The sequence below is a fragment of the Adiantum capillus-veneris genome, chromosome 6, assembly GCF_014529385.1.
Source record: "Adiantum capillus-veneris isolate H3 chromosome 6, ASM1452938v2, whole genome shotgun sequence".
Taxonomy (NCBI): Eukaryota; Viridiplantae; Streptophyta; class Polypodiopsida; order Polypodiales; family Pteridaceae; genus Adiantum; species Adiantum capillus-veneris.
Window position 1 is genome coordinate 75,032,392 of NC_140936.1, and position 18,660 is coordinate 75,051,051.

General features: G+C 39.9%; 1 pseudogene; it reads right to left on the reverse strand.

Annotated features, from left to right (window-relative positions):
* Positions 1-17,666: 17,666 nt before the first annotated feature.
* On the reverse strand, positions 17,667-18,252 carry LOC147455716 (uncharacterized; annotated as a pseudogene).
* Positions 18,253-18,660: the final 408 nt, after the last annotated feature.

The following is an 18,660-nucleotide window of genomic DNA, read 5'->3' on the forward strand; positions in this document are numbered from 1 at the left end:
TGCAATGTATGCACCATCCATTTTGGCATACCTCTAGCCTTCTCATTTTCAGCCCTTTCCTCATCAAGTACATCATGTACATTTGCATCAGTAGTCTCTCTCTCTCTCTCTCTCTCTCTCTCTCTCTCTCTCTCTCTCTCTCTCTCTCTCTCTCTCTCTCTCTCTCTCTCTCTCTCTCTCTCTCTCTCTCTCTCTGTGTCTCTCTCTCTCTCAACTTGAGGCTCCTCCTCCCTGTGCTCACGTTCTCGCTTTTGATAAACGAGGACCCTCTCCAATTTTTGAATTAGGTGCAATTTGCTAAAAACTAAACTCGGGCAAAAAACTAAACTTGGGATCCCGTGCTTATGACCCCGTGGCACTTAAAGGGGAGGGCGCAGATTGGTTGCAGTAGAAGACCAAGGAGGGGTAGGGTCATGAGGTAGGGTGGTTTCTTCATTAAAAAAACATCAAGCAGATGAATAATCTCTCTCTCTCTCTCTCTCTCTCTCTCTCTCTCCATCCATGCAATACTCTGTGTATGCCTTCAGCAGGTGGAACCATAGTGGGTGTAGCACGATGAAATTTATTGCACACAAATTAAACATGCAATAGATTATTCTCAGGTGACATGCTTTTGAAAAATAGGACAGGAGCTTCATTGAGTTCATAAGCAGTGAAGCTGGCGATGGCGAGTCCCAATAACCAAAAAAAGGAAGACGACCACAGGGTCAATGTAGGAGTAGGAGAAGATGAGGAGGCAATTTCTTCAGCAGCAGGAACTACGACACTCATGGGAGAGAGACTTCTCACACCCCTCCTTGTATGGATCCTTTAATGTAGTTCACAATATTGTGTTTCCAAATTGCACATAGCTCTAATCTCTTCTCCTATCCGCTGATCCCATGGTGCCCATCAATTGCACAGTCTCTCACGACATAAATAAGTTGTCAAGGAATCAATTTCTTTGCTTCATTGGTTCTTTCTGTGATGTCATCTACTGTAGGTGCAAGTCTCTTGGGCAACTGAAGGGCTTCCCAGAGATGCCAACTCTGGCATCCACAAAGAAATTGAGTCTATCAAGATGAAGAAAAATCATCACAATCATGTGCAGGGTTTTTGACGCAGGTGTAAATCTTGATTGTTTATCTCAGCTGTGGCTTCTGCTGTTGCCTCATCAGGAGCGGTTGTCAAAGGTAACACTCTAAGACCGCCTTCTGCCTCAGTAGACATTTCTAATCGGGAATTGCTTACGATGACTGGTTATAATTTCTTAAGGGTAGACAATTTACTTAGTTTGAGGTGAGAGGCAGAAATGCGCGCTAACAGAGCATCGTTCCCCACATTGCACAATTTTTTCGGCATATTTTGGTGCATTGATCAAGCAGAATAGAAAAATATACATAATGTAGGGTTGAGAATTTAGCTGACTGGCCATTGGGGGATTGAGTATGAGTATATCCAGGAAGGAAAGGATTGGGCATTTGGAGATGCATGCTTTGTTTCATTAATTTAGCATGTTTAACCTTGTAAAATTTTGCATTGTATTAAGCTGGAATTGCATTCTAACTGGTCTGTGTAATGAAGGAGTGATTGAGGTTCTACATGTTCTATATAAGCTTTAGAATGAAATACAAGCTCGGACTTTTAAATTTCTTGAGTAACTTTTTGTATGGCTTGGCTAAATAGAAGCGTGTGTTGGGTGTGAATTTCTATTCCTTTTGATATTGTAATTTGGAAGGCTATAGTGGAACTCCTTTTTTTTAAACCACATAGAAGTAGAGATCGATAGAGAGAAGGGGCCTCTTGAGATATCGAGTTTTCTTCACAAGTATTACCTTCCAAAGGACCACTCTCAATGTGATGCAACCATTTTGAAAAGAGATGACAACCTTCTGTGCTTCCTTGGTTGATTTTTCCCCTTTCATAGTCTTGTCCATCTAGACAAACCTCAATTTGCACTTACAAGCTTCCATTAAAGAATGTCACTATTTGCAAATCTGTTTGAGTAAAGGAGACTTTAGGAATCAACTCCGTCACCACTAAGTGAAGCAACAACTAAACATGTACCCGTTTCACATGAGCCTCATAGAATGGGACCTTCTCTTATGCTCTTAGCAGATCTTAACATGGATTAAGTGTTAGTCAAGTCTGGTAAAAAGTAGTAGACAAATGAAACCTCAAGAATCTCGTTGAGATGGTCATGAGGCAGTTGGGTATGCTTGAGTTCATCATGCATGCATTGGGCACATCACTTCATTGTTGCCACTGCATACACCATTAATGTACTTATAGCGTGTGCATCCATAGCTTGTTGCACTCATTTCATCCACCATTTTAGTGCCAATTTGACAAGGGGAAATGGAGGGCAGTTGAAGGGTACTACAATGCAAAGTAGAGACAGAGAGAGAGATAGAGAGAGAGAGAGACAGGGAGAGAGAGATCGCTTGTCCGTGCTTAATGCTTTAGGCACTTGTTTTTGGTTGTCTATTTTTGAGAGAAAGTATGCCACGTTTTTAGTATGAAGAGATTGCTTTTGTCTCAAGTATTCAATTTTCATAATGATTCTTAAATCTCATTTTTTGTCAATTAAGTGTCAGATCTGTGGCAATGAAAGTAATGTGCCAATGCATAATTTTTTGCTTACATCATTGTTGATCTTGTATCAATTTGCTCGAATTTATCTTCGCTCGTTTTTTTTTGCTCAGTGATTAGAAACCCCCCATCCACTTAGGGTGCTCACGAACTAGACTTGTTGAAAAGAGCTTGATAAGTTACGTGAAGCAAAAAACATTTTACGTATTGTAGGTATTCAATGAAAATTAACCTTATGTTTGACAAATCACAATGAACCTTTAAAGGTAATCATTGAATCCCTTGCTTAGTAAAAACAAAACAAATGGAATCAAGTTTGTAATCAAGTTAATGTACTATAGAAAAATCTACTTATCTCTCAGGTATAGAATTAAATACTTACTTAGTTTGAACATTACGCTTAAACAACCTAGGTTTATCATACATATATCATAAAACAAAGAGGTTTTTCCCATACTATATGTTCATTTTAGCATAGATAAAAAATTGCACAAAAAATACTTCAAGAAAAAAAAAACCACGAGAGGCTTGGATGGTTGAAGCAATTGTTTGGAAGCTTTGATAAAAAAACCCAATAGGTGGTATAGTTTTGATGGCATAAAAAACCTAATTTGATATTAAGCTCACAAAGGTAGTATAGTCATTACCAATCTAGGCCAGTCGGGGGGGGGGAGAGAGAGAGAGAGAGAAAGAGAGAGAGAGTGTGTGTGTGAGAGTTTAGCTTGGAAATAAATTTTAAATTTCCTTTAAGCTTAAAAATTTGAACCAAATCTTGATAAAAGACTTGGTAGGTTCCCCATATTGAGAAAACTTGGTAGGTTTCACTTACTTTTAAAAAATGGTACATAAAAAAATTGTCAAAGAAAGATTAGGTGCATGTTGAGAGAGAGAGAGAGAGAGAGAGAGAGAGAGAGAGAGAGAGAGAACGCAAGATGTAAAGTCTAAAAAATTAGCAATTTTGACATTATAACCTTTAAATAAGCACTTTAAAATTTAAAAGAGACAAAATGACAGTCTTGAAAATATTTTTTTTTTGAGACACACAACTTGTGTGTGTGTGTGTGTGTGTGTGTGTGTGTGTGTGTGTGTGTAGCCGCCCTTGTGTAGAGAAGTCCAAATTGGACTCCCAATCCGCCCATAGGTGACCGCCCTTGAGAAGACAAGTCCACCTTTGAAATCGGCCATCGGCCATTCAATTCGGCCAACGGCCAATCGATCGACCATTTTTTGACCATTGTCTGACCATAATATTTGAACAAAGCGAGTCTCTGGCCGCGTGAAAATTTTGGTTTGCAATGATCTGAGTTGAATGTTGTTAATCCGTGATCCAACATCCATGATCGAACTTCAAGAACCAATGTCTTGATGCTTGCTTTAAAGCATACAAGCTCTCTTTAATCTGCAAACCATTTTTTCATTACCTTTTACTTTATACCCCTTTGGTTGAAGCATGTAGATTTCCTCCTCTAAGTCACTGTGAGGGAATGCCGTATTTAATTTTGCTCAAGATTAAAATCATGAGTAGCCACAAGGCTTAAGACAAGCCTAATTGAGTTCATTTTTACAACATCAAAAGATATTTCATTGAAGTCAATACCTTTCTTTTGAGAAAACCCTTTCACCACAAGCCTAGACTTGTACTTTTTCTTTCCACCTTCTTCTTCCTTCAGCTTATACACCCATTTGTTCTGCAGTGTCCGCTTACCTTTAGGAAACTCAACCAACTCCCATGTCATAAAATCTAATATCTAACCAACCCAAATAATTTTCTCATATTAAACTGATCATTTAATGTGGGAGAATAAACGGGAAAAAGGGTTAGAATATAGACATGTGCTTATGGATCTGTCTCAACATGAGGCCGAGGTTAAGAGATGGTATGTTCAAGAGCAATGCTACCTAATGGAGCTTAAATACCTTAGGTTTAGCTTCATTAAAGACCTCCAAAAGTTAATGTGAAAAGTCCTTTGACCTTAGGCGAGTTAGGACTGACCTTCAGGTGGGAACCCTACCCAAGCATGAGGTGCTTGTCGGCTTGCTAACTAAAGTGCTTAAAGTGTTTGTGGGAACCTTGCGTAAAGCTTGAGGTGATTTTTATGCTTAAATGACTAAGGTTCTTGAAGTGTTTATTTAAAAAACAAACTTTCAAGAGGCATAAAAGGTTTCCATGCTTAATTGACTTCACTGTTTGTTGGAATTAGGGTTGTAGAGAAATGCACACAGCTTGGAGAAGACGAAGGAAGCTCAAGGCACACAATAGAGAGTGTGTTACTTAGTGTGCAATGGAAAGATAGATAGCCCTAGGGCGATGGGCGTATATACAATGCAATGGGGAAAACTTAACCTCCTAAAGAAGGAAAAAATGCCCCGGCGGTCCTAGTGTGTTCACACACATCACTACCACATGTATATGGTAGCAAATCTCCCCTGGAGCGATGCGGTGAACAAGAGTAAAGGGAAGTGCCATGCCCTGAGGACATGATCAGTGCACAAAGGGGAGTAAGCCCAAAGCTTTGCGGAAAGCTTCGAGCTTCTCACGAGACAATGCCTTTGTGAAAAGATCTGCAAGGTTGTCCTGTGTTGGCATATCAGCCAAGCTGATCTCTCCTCCTGAGAGTCTCTCCCTGACATAGTGGTAATGCACCTCAATGTGCTTTGTGCGAGCATGAAAAACTAGGTTCCTCGCAATTGCCAATGCGCTATGACTGTCAGTGTAGATAGTGTTGGCAATGTCCTGTCCAACACCCAAATCAGCCATAAGAGGTCTGAGCCATACACACTCAACTGTAGCTGTGAAGACTTCCCTGTACTCAGCCTCACAACTCGAAGTGGCCACAACGGGTTGCTTCTTGCTCAACCATGATATACATGAACTGCCAAGCATGAATCAAAAACCACTTGTGGACACTCGCCTGTCAAAACCACCAGCCCAATCTAAGTTCAAAAAAGCATGTAAGTCTGGCAGCAATGATCCTCCCTTGGGATACAAAAAGCCAAGATGTAAAGTGTCACTAAGGTATCAGAAAATCCTCTTGACAGTGTGCCAATGCTTAGACCTTGGGCTATGCATAAATCTGATGACCTGTGAGACTGCAAACTGAATATCTGGCCTCATGTTGCATATATAAATGAGGCATCCAACAACAGTTTGGTAAAGAGTGACAGCAGCAGGATCACCAACATCATGAAGACTCAATTTCAAACCTGTTTCCATGGGAGTGGCAATAGGTTTGCAATCCTCAAGTCCAAACTTACATAGCAATGTCTCTATGTAACTTTTTTGACACAAGGCAATACCATCATCACAGTGCTTAAACTATATCCCAAATAATGATGCAACAGCCCCAAATCTTTCATCTTGAAAGTAGCATTCAAATCAGCCTTAAATTCAGAAATATGTCTCTCATTTGGTCCAGTGGTTAGCAAATCATCTACATAAAGAGCCACAATGAGAAGTACATCACCTTCATGCTTAACATACAATGTGCTTTCTGTTGGATTGTTACGAAAGCCTCGCTTGACCAAATGAGTGTCAGCTTTCTCATACCAAGCACGAGGAGATTGCTCCAACCCATACAAAGCATTCTTACATCTACACACTTTTTCCTCTTGTCCTTTCACGACAAAACCACGAGGTTGCGTTACATAAACTTTCTCAAATATGTCACCATTTAAGAAAGCAGTAACAATGTCTGATTGATGTACATCCCAACCAAAAGGAGCTGCCAATGCACATAGAAAATTCACAATAGTCATACGACAAGTGGGAGCAAAAGTCTCTTCATAATCTATGCCTTTTTGCTGTGCATAACCCTTTGCAACAAGTCGAGTCTTATGGAGATCGATCTCACCATGCGGCTTGCGTTTCAACTTGTAAACCCACTTTGTACCAATGGCCTTTTTTCTAGGAGGCAAATCACATAAAGTCCATGTGTCATTTTCTATAAGTGCATCATATTCTAATTGCATGGCAGCGATCCAATTTTTTGAATTTTGTGCTTCATCAAAAGATAGAGGCTCCTCAACATCTTGTAAGCTAGACACAGCCTAGACACAGTCAAAGCATAACAATATGATACATAAGATGCATGGTGAGAGCCTGAACGAGTATGGCTAGACAAAGGTGCATCCAATTTACTATCATGCAATGTATGCACCATCCATTTTGGCATACCTCTAGCCTTCTCATTTTTAGCCCTTTCCTCATCAAGTACATCATGTACATTTGCATCAGTAGTCTGATCTGTAACATTTTCAGAAACCCCCATAGGCTATACATTTGCCTCATTGGAATTTATATTCGAACTTCCACCACTTAAAAGAGGAAACAAAGTGTCATAAATGTCCTGTGAGCTTACATTATTTTCTCTAGTACATGACAGCAAGGGCTGAACAGAATCTTCCACAAACACTACATCTCGTGAAACCAGAATATGCTTTGTTTGCGGATGATAGAACCTATAACCTTTGTTTTTAGTACTATAACCAACAAAAATACATTTGACAGCCTTATCATCCAGTTTTTTGCGCTGTGTTTGTGGCACCAAAGCATATGCCAAATAGCCAAAAACACGCTTGTGCTCAATAGAAGGCTTTCTATCATGCCATGCTTCATATGGAGTAATAGATTGCAAAGCTTTCATAGGACACCTGCTTAGTACATAAGTGGCACACATGATGGCCTCAAGCCAAAAAGAATGCGGAAAAGCTTGACTTTTAACCATACATCGTGCCATTTCCGTAAGTGACTTGTTTTTCCTCTAAGCAACACCATTTTGTTGAGGTGTATAAGGCACTATGCATTGGTGTTTTATCCCACAACTAGCCAGAAATTCATTGAATTCATGAGACATATACTCCCCCCCTCGATCGGAACGGAGGGTGCCCATAGTACATTTCGAGACATTTTCAACCACAGCCAGAAATTGTTGGAAGCACATAAAAACTTCGGACTTCGCTTTAAGCAGAAATACCCATGCATGCCTGGAGTAATCATCTGAAATGAAAGTCACGAAGTAAAGGTAATTGCCCAAGGACGGAGTTTGCATGGGCCCACAAACATCAGTATGCACAAGCTGCAACCTGCATGTGGCCCAAACTGAACCATCGTTTGGCAACTTAGAACGCTGCATCTTACCAAAATACAGCCTTCACAAACATGTTTGACAAGTGCTTCAAGAGGCGGAAAAGAAGCAACCATATCAGATTTTGCAAACGTAGCAAATTGGAAAAATTCAAATGACCAAAACGTGGATGCCAAAGTTTTGCATCTGAAATAGCCCTTGAATCTGCAACTGCATTCGCAATTTTTTTCCACACTTGTCATACAAAGTGAGCTTATACAACCCATGGTACAAAATCTCAGATGCAACAATTTCATCACCAAAACTGAGATCATGAACTTTACATCTGTCATCCACAAATTTGACTACAAGTCCAAGTCTATCAAGTGCAGATATAGACAAAAGATTCTTCTTGATCCCAGATACATAAAGTGCATTAGCAAGTGTGAAAGAACTGCCATTAGCAGCAGTAAGCACAATCCTTCCAAATCCCTGAACTGGATAAGAGGCATTGTTGGCACAAGTGACATAATTCCCATGAGGGACAGACTCGAGAGAGGTGAACAATTCACGACGTGAGGTAATGTGCTTTGTAGCACCACTGTCGAAATACCACAAATGTGAATCTGCAGCAACTGACATGCATGCATCATGGACAACAGGATTGTAAGTGCACTCTGCACTAAAATCCCATTCTGCATCAACATTAGTATTACAGTCTCCTTTTATAGAAGACTCAACAATGGCTGCATTTGTAGTGGAACCAGCATTTGCAGTGGAACCACCCTCTTTCTTCTTAGCCTCTTTTGCCTTCAACTTAGGACACTACTTGATCAAGTGATCATTAGCTTTACAATAATGGCAACGCATCTTCTTTTTGCTCTTATCACCAGAATTGCTAGACGAAGTGCTACCAGCAGAAGCATTGGGAAAAAAAGTTTTTCCACTCGCAGTAGAACCATAAGAAGTGGCTGCATTGCTGTTACCACCCTTTCTTTGAGGAGCAATAAAAACCTGTTCAACTGCACGCTGTCTAGTCCTTTTTTTTGGGGGGGAAAGTGACTCTTTCAACAAAAAGTTGCATAATGCATCAAACTTGACAACTTCAGGATTTCCTTGGGTCATAAGTCTCCAAGTACTAGCAAAAGTCTGGTAAGAATCTGGAACGGTCTGCATAAGGGAATTGTTTAAAATGACTTCACTTGCAGAAATAAGTTGCTCATTGATATCCTTGACACCAGAAAGAAAAGTTTCCATATCATCTTCCTCATGCATAATCTTCGACTCCAGCTCTTTACACAGCAAAGCAATTTTAGCCTCATTGCGGCCTGCATAATGACCTGCTAGAATATCCCATGCCTGTTTTGTAGATTTTGCTGAACGAATGTGAGGAACAATGATGCACTTCACAAACAACACAATCAATGCATGAGCCTGCGCATCCTTTACATCCCAACGAGCTTGTTCTGTCGTAGGCAAAACAACTCTAATAGCAGCAATCCTTGCAGCAAGACCTGCAACATCGTCAACATCCCCTACATCCTCATAACCAGGACGTACATCAATTCCTTGCACAATATTCTAGATGCCCTTTGACACAAGAAGGTGTTGCATCTTATAAGCCCACATAGGGTAATTGTCCCCATCCAACCTGTCCACAGCAGAAAACATCTTGAAGACATTTGTGTTGTTGTCAGCCATGGTAAATGTTGCACCTGATGTAAAAATTGTCCGAAAAGAGGAGAAACGAAGCGGGAACAACACGTGCTATAGCACAAACCGTAGAACACTGTAAGGCACCTGTTATGCAGAAAATGGCACTGACAAAAAATTTGCATAAAATGATGAAATTGCATGTGCAGACCTGCCTGTAGTGGAACCGGAGGCCGAAATGAGCCCGAATCAAAAATCTGAGCAGACTCAGCTCTACGAGCTATCCTAAAATATTTGTCGACCTGCGAATGCTCGGAAAACCTCATTGAAATTGGAGAAAGTGAGCAGGCGTGTGTTGGAGCAGCTGGTGACTAAGCCCAAGAGGACGCAACCTGCTCTGATACCAATTGTTGGAATTAGGGTTGCAGAGAAATGCACACATCTTGGAGAAGATGAAGGAAGCTCAAGGCACACAATAGAGAGTGTGTTACTTAGTGTGCAATGGAAAGATAGATAGCCCTAGAGTGATGGGCGTATATACAATGCATTGGGGAAAACTTAACCTCCTAAAGAAGGAAAAAATGCCCCGGCGGTGCTAGTGATGTGTTCACACACATCACTGCCACATGTATATGGTAACACCGTTGCCATGAAGGCTAGCCCACCATTGACGAGCCGTTTTCTGGAAGTGCATAGCTACATGGCATAGCTTGGAGGACTCCGTGAAGCCCTCGTCTCCAAAGGCCGCATTGAATTGTCGGATGAAGGCCAATATTTTGTCGGTGGCACCGAAGGTTCCATCATAGGTGAGAAAAGAGATAGTCTTTCCTCCCTCTTTGAACTTGTTGAGATTTTGTGATCTTTGCCATGCAGGGTATGATTTGCGATGTCCTCCCCTCTTGTATTCTCTAGGAGAATAGCCATAGATTTTATCGGGAGAGGACGAAGGTGAAGAAGAAGGAGAAGAGGGTGACCTCTTTCTTGACCTTTTCTTCCTTTGTTTCCTCTCTTCCCTTTCCGAGTGACGAGGAGAAGGATTGTGTGTTGACCATTTCCTCATGGGAGGAGTTGGCGATCTTCTAGACCGCCGTCTTCGTGGAGCCACATCTTCAAAGTAACTTAGGGATTCATTAATTTCTTGTTCTTTGGATTCCTCCTCTCGTATGGGAGAGAGTCTTCTTTTGGGGGTTTCATCAAGTGGCCTCCTAAGCTCTCTCTCCTCTTGGAGAGGAAGGGAAATCCCATAAGCACGAAGTTCTTGAGTAACTTCGGCTTGCAAAGTAGGGTTGCCCATAGCTTGCCCATAGCTTGATGCAACCTAGTAACAAGATAATTGATAAACATGGGGGCATCATCATTAGCATCTTCATGTGCAAAATCAAAGTTATCAATGTTCATTCAACTCTCTTGGTTATTGTCAGCCATGCTAATTCTACTTATGTCTTTACTTAGTGTATTTTTTGGCAATTCAAAACCTTAGTTGCTACTCCTCTTAGGCTTTGAAAATAAGCACTTAAGTATCTACACCCACGGCTCAAATTGGTTAATTATAGAAAGTAGTGGGGTGGGTCTAATATAGCAGAATTGCCAAGGGATAGCTCCTTTTGGACTTCTTATGGCTCAATAATGGTAAAGTCGGCAAGTCTAAAAGCGACATCAAGGGAGCCTAGACAAGCAATCAGCTTCCTTCAACTCTTTCTGGGCTTGTAACTTTAATGTACCTATCATACATGCAAATGCACTAAGTCTTCCACATCCTTTTCAATGCACTGGCTATCAATGATCATGTTATGCATGTCCATGATTATAATATGAGTGCAAAAGTTTGGCTACTTTTTGTGGGTGCCCTACATTGCAGCATCATTGTAGCATGCACAACAAGTCACTTGTCGTATTAGCATTAAGACTCGACAAAACATGATCTTCAATTGTATCTTTAAAGTAGCTTTGACTTATGTGCATATGACACCCTTTGTTTTTGCAATCAACCCCTTGCCCTACTTCTGCAATTTTTCTAATTGAACACGTTTATTTAGATATTGAACATGCTCAATTTTTCTAATTGAACACGTCCATTCAAATATTGTTCATGCAAATTTTTAGCACATTGACATGGGTCTTGCTTCTATCTGAGGAGTTGTTCTTGGCTCCATTTCCTTCTTGGCATTATGGATTCTTGTAGTTTTTCTGGCATTCACACTTTTCCCCATTGAAAAGATTGCATGTGACCTTGTTGGGGTTGTTCTCATAGTTTTTTTTAAAGTGGAGACAATGACATAAGCATGTGGCGCCATTAAAGACCTCGCCACATTGGGCCTCCTCTTTGGAACCTGATAGTGAGTGTATATTTAGAAAAAGCACATATTAATGTTTTTGGCTCATGTTGTATCATAATGTGGAAGGCACCTTTTGTGTAGAGTGTGCATACTATAAGGTTATGCTGCCAAAGCCTTTTTTGCTCTCTAGCCTCTCACATTGTCTCTTATGCCCTTGTGAAACCTGTTGAAACTAGTCCACACTAGCGCGGAACGGTTCCAGTAGATTTACGATTAACAATGCAAGTTTTTTCTTTTTTATAAAATTGTCTCTACTAGGGAGTTGAATTAGTTGCAACCAAGCTGGTTGCGGGCTCCATTTCATTGGCATGCTGGTTGGCGTTTTAGGGAGTGATGACTATTTGAGGTGTATTGGGCAGGCAAGCTACGTTCGACTGTCGAAGTGAAGGGCCGAGGCTTGAGGTCCACAACGGCACGTGCCCGAGGAAGGCGAAGGGTATCCACTCTGGAGGGAGGTTGTCCCTATGAGCTCATGCACAACGGTGGCATCTATTGTCAAGCGTAGGGTGTGCCATGGAACAAGGGTAAGGATCTCAACGAGGAGGGACTAGGGGAGGATAGGTCAGAATTTATGTTGTATACATTAAAGACTTAAAGGTCTCACACTCGTTTCATTAAAAAAATTCACCCTACCCGCATGACCCCTCCCATCCCTGGTCTTCTGTTGCAACCATTCCGCACCGGCGCGGACCCTCCCCTTTAAGTGCCACGCGGTCATATAAAGCATGGGATCAATGGCGCTCATTCAAAAAGAGGGGCGCACGCAATCTCGCCCGTCGATCTTTAAAAACTAAACTCGGGATCCCGAGTTTAGTTTTTTCCCGATTTTAGTTTTGGCAAGAGGGATTACTACTGGCAGCGCTCTGAATGACTTGAATGATTTCATAGACTTTTAAGGATATTATTCTCCCAAAAAAAAAGATCTTTCCCATAAAGTTACAAAAGTGGGAGTTAATGTCATCATAAATGTGCGGCACCACCTACCAAATTAAACTCGGGAGGTAAATCTAATCTCGGGATCCCGAGATTAGTTTTTAGCAGTGACGGGTCGAGTTGGGTTCACATTACTTTTCATGGCTAATCAAGAAACCCAAAATCTATATGCATGATATGGAGCACGAGTCTACAGAAAATGGAATCCCTTTTTGGAGAAGAAGCTGGTGATTATCTTCTTCCAACTATGAATCAATTGAATCCTCAAGTGATGATGGGTTGCACCGGGGGTCTTCGTGACCCTTTCAAAGTCTTGAGGCTAGCCATTCTACTTCTCAAAGAGGTACTCCTGATCCATTCTCATACGTGTCACATGTTTATTTATACTTCAACAAGGACACATACAACCTTATGATTGAAGCATTGCAAGGAGATCTATGTGTAACATTGGAACATCTCAAAAGTTGTACCCATTTGGTGGATTTAAAGAAATGGAGAAGAATAAAGGATAATTTAAAGATTTCAAGGAAAGAAGGTAATGTTCTTTGCCTTTGTCTTAAGATAGCTCCCAATCTGCGGATTGCATGCATTGAGGATTGGGAAAGTATTGTCCAACAAGCCTATCTTGATGAGACTCAAGGTAGACATCGTGATGTTAATGACACGATAGAGGAGGTCAAGTCAAAATGGTATGTTGGTATTCAAAAGCATGGAATTTCCCTTACTTACATTCGGGACTTTTTCAATGCATGTGAGTGCAATCACACTAGGAACCAAACTGCTCCACAATCATGGCACCAAAGAATGGAACTCAATAGGGAGCCTTCCATGATACTCACTACAACAAGGACCAATGTGGAAGAGAAACTTAAGTGTATAATGATTGAGTACAAGGAAAGGTTGCTCCGAGTACATTCAACAAAGACTTATGGCTCTTTGAAAACCATTGTTGACTATAAATGCCATAGGGGAGGTGAACCTACACGAAAAGGAAGCAAGAAGAGATTGCATACATCCAAGAAGTGTGGTTGTAGCTTCAAAGTTCAAGTAGAGTATAAGAAAGACTTAGACAATGTTCAAATACTTCTTCATCCTCACCATACGGGTCATGAACCAAGAACCAAAAATGACCTATACCATCTCCCTGTCCACCCTTCAGTATTAGAAAGTTGTATACAAGATTTATTTGATGTGGGAAGCTCTCGACATGTAGCTCAAATGTATATATCCAAAGAAAAAATCCATATGCAAAAAGCATCTCTCCTTGAGTGCACTATTTTCAGGTTCTTCATGATTCCCCAAGAGATTGCTTCTTTGTCCTATCTTGTACGCCATGCAGGTACATATCTTTACTTTTTCTCTTGGTAATAGAAAGATTGATGTATTAAGATCATAAATCCCTACATAAAAGTGCAGCTGACGTGTCCAAGGATGGTTGGGAGTCAATGTACAATGAAGCTTTGGATCTCAAGAAACAAAATAAGGTATGTACACGTTTTTTGTGATTTTGCTCCTTTGTTGCCGTCCTTTTGTGAAAAATAACATCATGAAATATTATAGGTTTTATACTGTCAAACTTATAATCCAGAGGTTATTGATGATAAAGATAATCCATTTATACTTATCATTCAAGATGACTGGATGTTGCAAATGGCGATACGTTTTTCACATAATAATGCATGGGCCATTGATAGTACTTTCAGAACGAACATATATAGTCTACCATTATATGCTGCTGTCTTATCAAAACAACTTGGAAATGGCCTACCCATATGGTGTATGATGTGCACATGTGATCCGGGGTCTCACCGTGAGGTTACTGCTTTAGAAAGGATGTTAAGTCTAATTTTCTCTCGAATGGGTAGTATCCGTCCAAGTGCAATTGTAATTGATAAATCCCAACAAGAACTAGAAGCATGCTTAGCGGCAATAAATGAGGATCCTCATTCTTGGGCCATTAGTGAAGATGGAACTTGGCAACAAATCTCCTGTCTAGTGTTGTTGTGCTGGTTCCATGTAAAGAAAGCATGGGTGGAGAATCTTCTTCCACAAGTAAGTAAATTTTACGCATTGTTGTCATGTCCTTATCATCCTCTCATCAATTCTTTAAGATTTATCTATATGGAGGTCCCCAAAGAGATAAGAAATGACATCTATACAAGCTTGTCCAATCTTATGCATAGTGCTACAGAAGAGGACTTTGAAGGACGTTATCAAGTATTCCTAAGCAAGTACTCACAATTTCCCAATGTTCAGTGGTACGTTTCAAATGGTTGGTGTGGACATAGTTGCATGTGAAGAGCAATGTGGCCTAAGTGGGGAAGATTGTTCAACTATGGAAAAGTTGATACAACAAATTTGATTGAAAGATTGTGGCAATACATTAAATATACACTTCTAGATGCTCGTATAAATCGATCAGTAGTTGAGTTGATACATGCTCTTGTGGGAGATTCTAAGACAGGGAATTGAATGGGTGGAACACTATCTCGTTTCTTCAAGCAAAAGCAAGAGATAGGTACAAGATTAACTCTATGATATATGTTGGGCCAGAGTTTTATGTATTAATATTGTGTCTATGCAGCTGACTCAGGTCGATTTTCTATCCGTGGCTCGTCAAGGAGCCACACCTCAAGGTTACCAGCAGGAGAGGAAATTTTACAAAAGTACAAGCATGATCAAACAAGCCTACAAGTATTGAATGACATGTCTTTGCTATTCAAAATAAGAAGTACATCAAACCCAACCTCATGGTATCATGTAAGCTTGCAAAGCAACTACTGTGATTGTGCAGATTGGAGCTCCCAATGCAAACACATCTATGGTGTTCGATTGATAGTATCTCATTGTTTTGAAGATTTGAAGGAACTTCTACCTACTGTAGATAATCATTGGAATCACAATTTACCGGAAAATGTTGATGAAAAGGACGACAACGATGGAAAAGAGAAGGTGTCTGCAGAGAATCTATCATATTGTATTGGAAGTCTTAAAGACATGCTGAGTCTCATTCAAAAAAACTTGCATGAAAGAGATTAAAAAGGATTGAATACGCTTTGGAACCAACTTACCACGACAAAAGATATATTGTTCTCAAGCATGTGCCCGAAAACTGTGGACATGCCTACACAAGGAAGTGTACGTCAAATACAACCAAATGTAACACGAACTCGACCATAACCATAACCGGAAACCATAAATGCAAACCATAACCGGAGTCGGAAACCATAATCATAACCGACAACTATAACCATACACGCAAACCATAACCGGATACGCAACTTGAACCATACCGGGAACGTAAACTATAACCGGAATCACTTACCATAACTATAATCGAAAATTATAACCATAACTAAAAACCATAAACGCAAACCATAACCGGAGTCGGAAACCATAACCATAATCGGCAACCATAAATTCAAACCATAACCAGATAATCCAAAACCATAATCATAACCGGAAACCAATATTACACACCCATAACCGGAGTCGGAAACACTTCCCATAACCGACAACCATAACCATAAACACAAACCATAATTGATACATAACTCAAAACCCTAAATCGGAAACGTATACCATAACCGGAGTCGAAACCATAACCATAACCGGAGTCGAAACAATAACCATAAAACCATAACCAAAAATGCAAACCATAACCGGAGTAAATCACACAATCATACTCGAAAACCATACAAAAAACGCATAAGTGGCAACCATAACCGGCAGCTATAACCATAAAATGCAAACCATAACCGGAGTAAATCACACAATCATACTCGAAAACCATACAAAAAACGCATAAGTGGCAACCATCACCGGCAGCTATAACCATAAATGCAAACCATAACCGGATACGTAACTCAAAACTATATCGAAAACGTAAACCATGACCGGAGTCAAAACCATAACCATAACCGGAGTCGAAACCATAACCATAATTGGAGTCAAAACCATAACCATAACCATAACAAAATGCAAACCATAGCCGGAGTCGAAATCAGAAACGCAATTGAAAACGTAAATCACACAATCATACTCAAAAACCATACAAAAAACGCATAAGTGACAACCATAACCGGCAACCATAACCATAAACGCAAACCATAACTGGATACGTGACTCAAAACCATACCGAAAACATAAACCATAACCGGAGTCAAGATCATAACCATAACCGGAGTCAAAACCATAACCGGAAATGCAAACCATAGCCGGAGTCAAAATCTGAAACGCAATTAAAAACGTAAATCACACAATCATACTCGAAAACCATACAAAAAACGCATAAGTGGCAACCATAACTGAACTATAACCATAAACGAAAACCATAACCGGATATGTAACTCAAAACCATACCGGAAACATAAACCATAACCAGAGTTGAAAACACTTACCATAACCATAACCATAAACGCAAACTATAACTGGATATGTAACTCAAAACCATACCGGAAACGTAAACCATAACCAGAGTCAAAACCATAACCATAACCGGAAACGCAAACCATACCTGGAGTCGAAAACATTTACCATAACCATAACCGGCAACCATAACCATAAAAGCAAACCATAACCGGATATGTAACTCAAAACCATACCGAAAATGTAAATCATAACCAGAATCACTTACCATAACCATAATCGAAAACCATAACCATAACGAAAACAAAAAACATAATCCATAAGCGGAGTCGAAAATACTCACCATAACCATAACCGGCAACCATAACTAGAAACGCAAACCATAATCGGATATGTAACTCAAAAACATACCGGAAACGTAAACCATAACCGGAGTCACTCACCACAGCCATAATCGGCAACACATAATCGGGAGTCATGATCATAAACTACATAAGAACCCATGACCATAAACCATAACTGGATACCATGACCATAAACCGTAACTCGAGACCACACCAAAAACCATAACGATGATCATAAACCATAACGAAAAACCATGACCATAAAATATACTAAGGTTTTGTATCAAAATTAACTCCAAAGAGTTGTTAGCCAAGTCGTGTCTGAAGAGCATACATAAAGCAAGTCATATCATCGCTACACGAGTCCAAAAGCTACATGTATAGAAAAAATCCATTGTCTATTCCTTTTGCAATGGCACTTCTCCAAGTGCTCGGGCCAACCATTCTCTAAGATCTTCTTTCAATATCTTCACATCTTCATGTTGAAACCATTTTCTAGAAAGCTGCCATAAATATAAGTAGTCAAAAGCTTCTATAAACAACTACATATAATCCTTAACAAAACAAACAACATAATGGATTACCCAAGAACATGGCGAGGCGACCGACCAAGCCACCCTTAATAAACATGCGCATACATTTCGTCACATACCATCCACAATCATGAGCATTTGGCTGTTGTGGAATCTACACCAAGAAACAAAACAAATTACATTTGACTGCCAAAAGATACATTGAGATTTTGTAGATCACTCACCTCAATAGTTTCACATCCTATCGAATTTATCAAATCCAATAGCTCTGACTGTACAACTTGATCTGTACAATATTTTTCAAAATGTTAATAGGCTCTAAAACAAGGAAAACAAGAAGCTTATGCAATGAGACTAAAATTATTTAGCATACATAACCTCTGCAAGTATACCTTTGTCGAACATCCCGATATTCGTGAGCTGAGCGTAGAATGGACGAGGAATCAAACATTTAAAAGCATGACCTTTTTCGAGGAATTCCATCTAGACGTAGACGATGCGGATTGTACAAAACGATAAGAGTCCAATGGGATCTGAACATAGGTAGGGTGTCATAAATTTTAATAACATACCATATACAACAAAAAGATGGTGAATAATATTATTACCTATCAACAGTTGGAAAGAAGGTGAAACTATGGCTTCCAAGATCTGGCGAACTAAAGAAGTTCTTCATATATATATATATATATATATATATATAAATATGTGATAACAAATGCATATCATTTTAACTATTCGAAAAGAAAAAAAACTAAAGTTCATACATAGCAAATAGGTTCATAGCCATTGTCGATGCCTCAACATCAAGCTCACTCTGTTGGAACGATCCAATCATGTCAACCCTAAGGTTAAAACG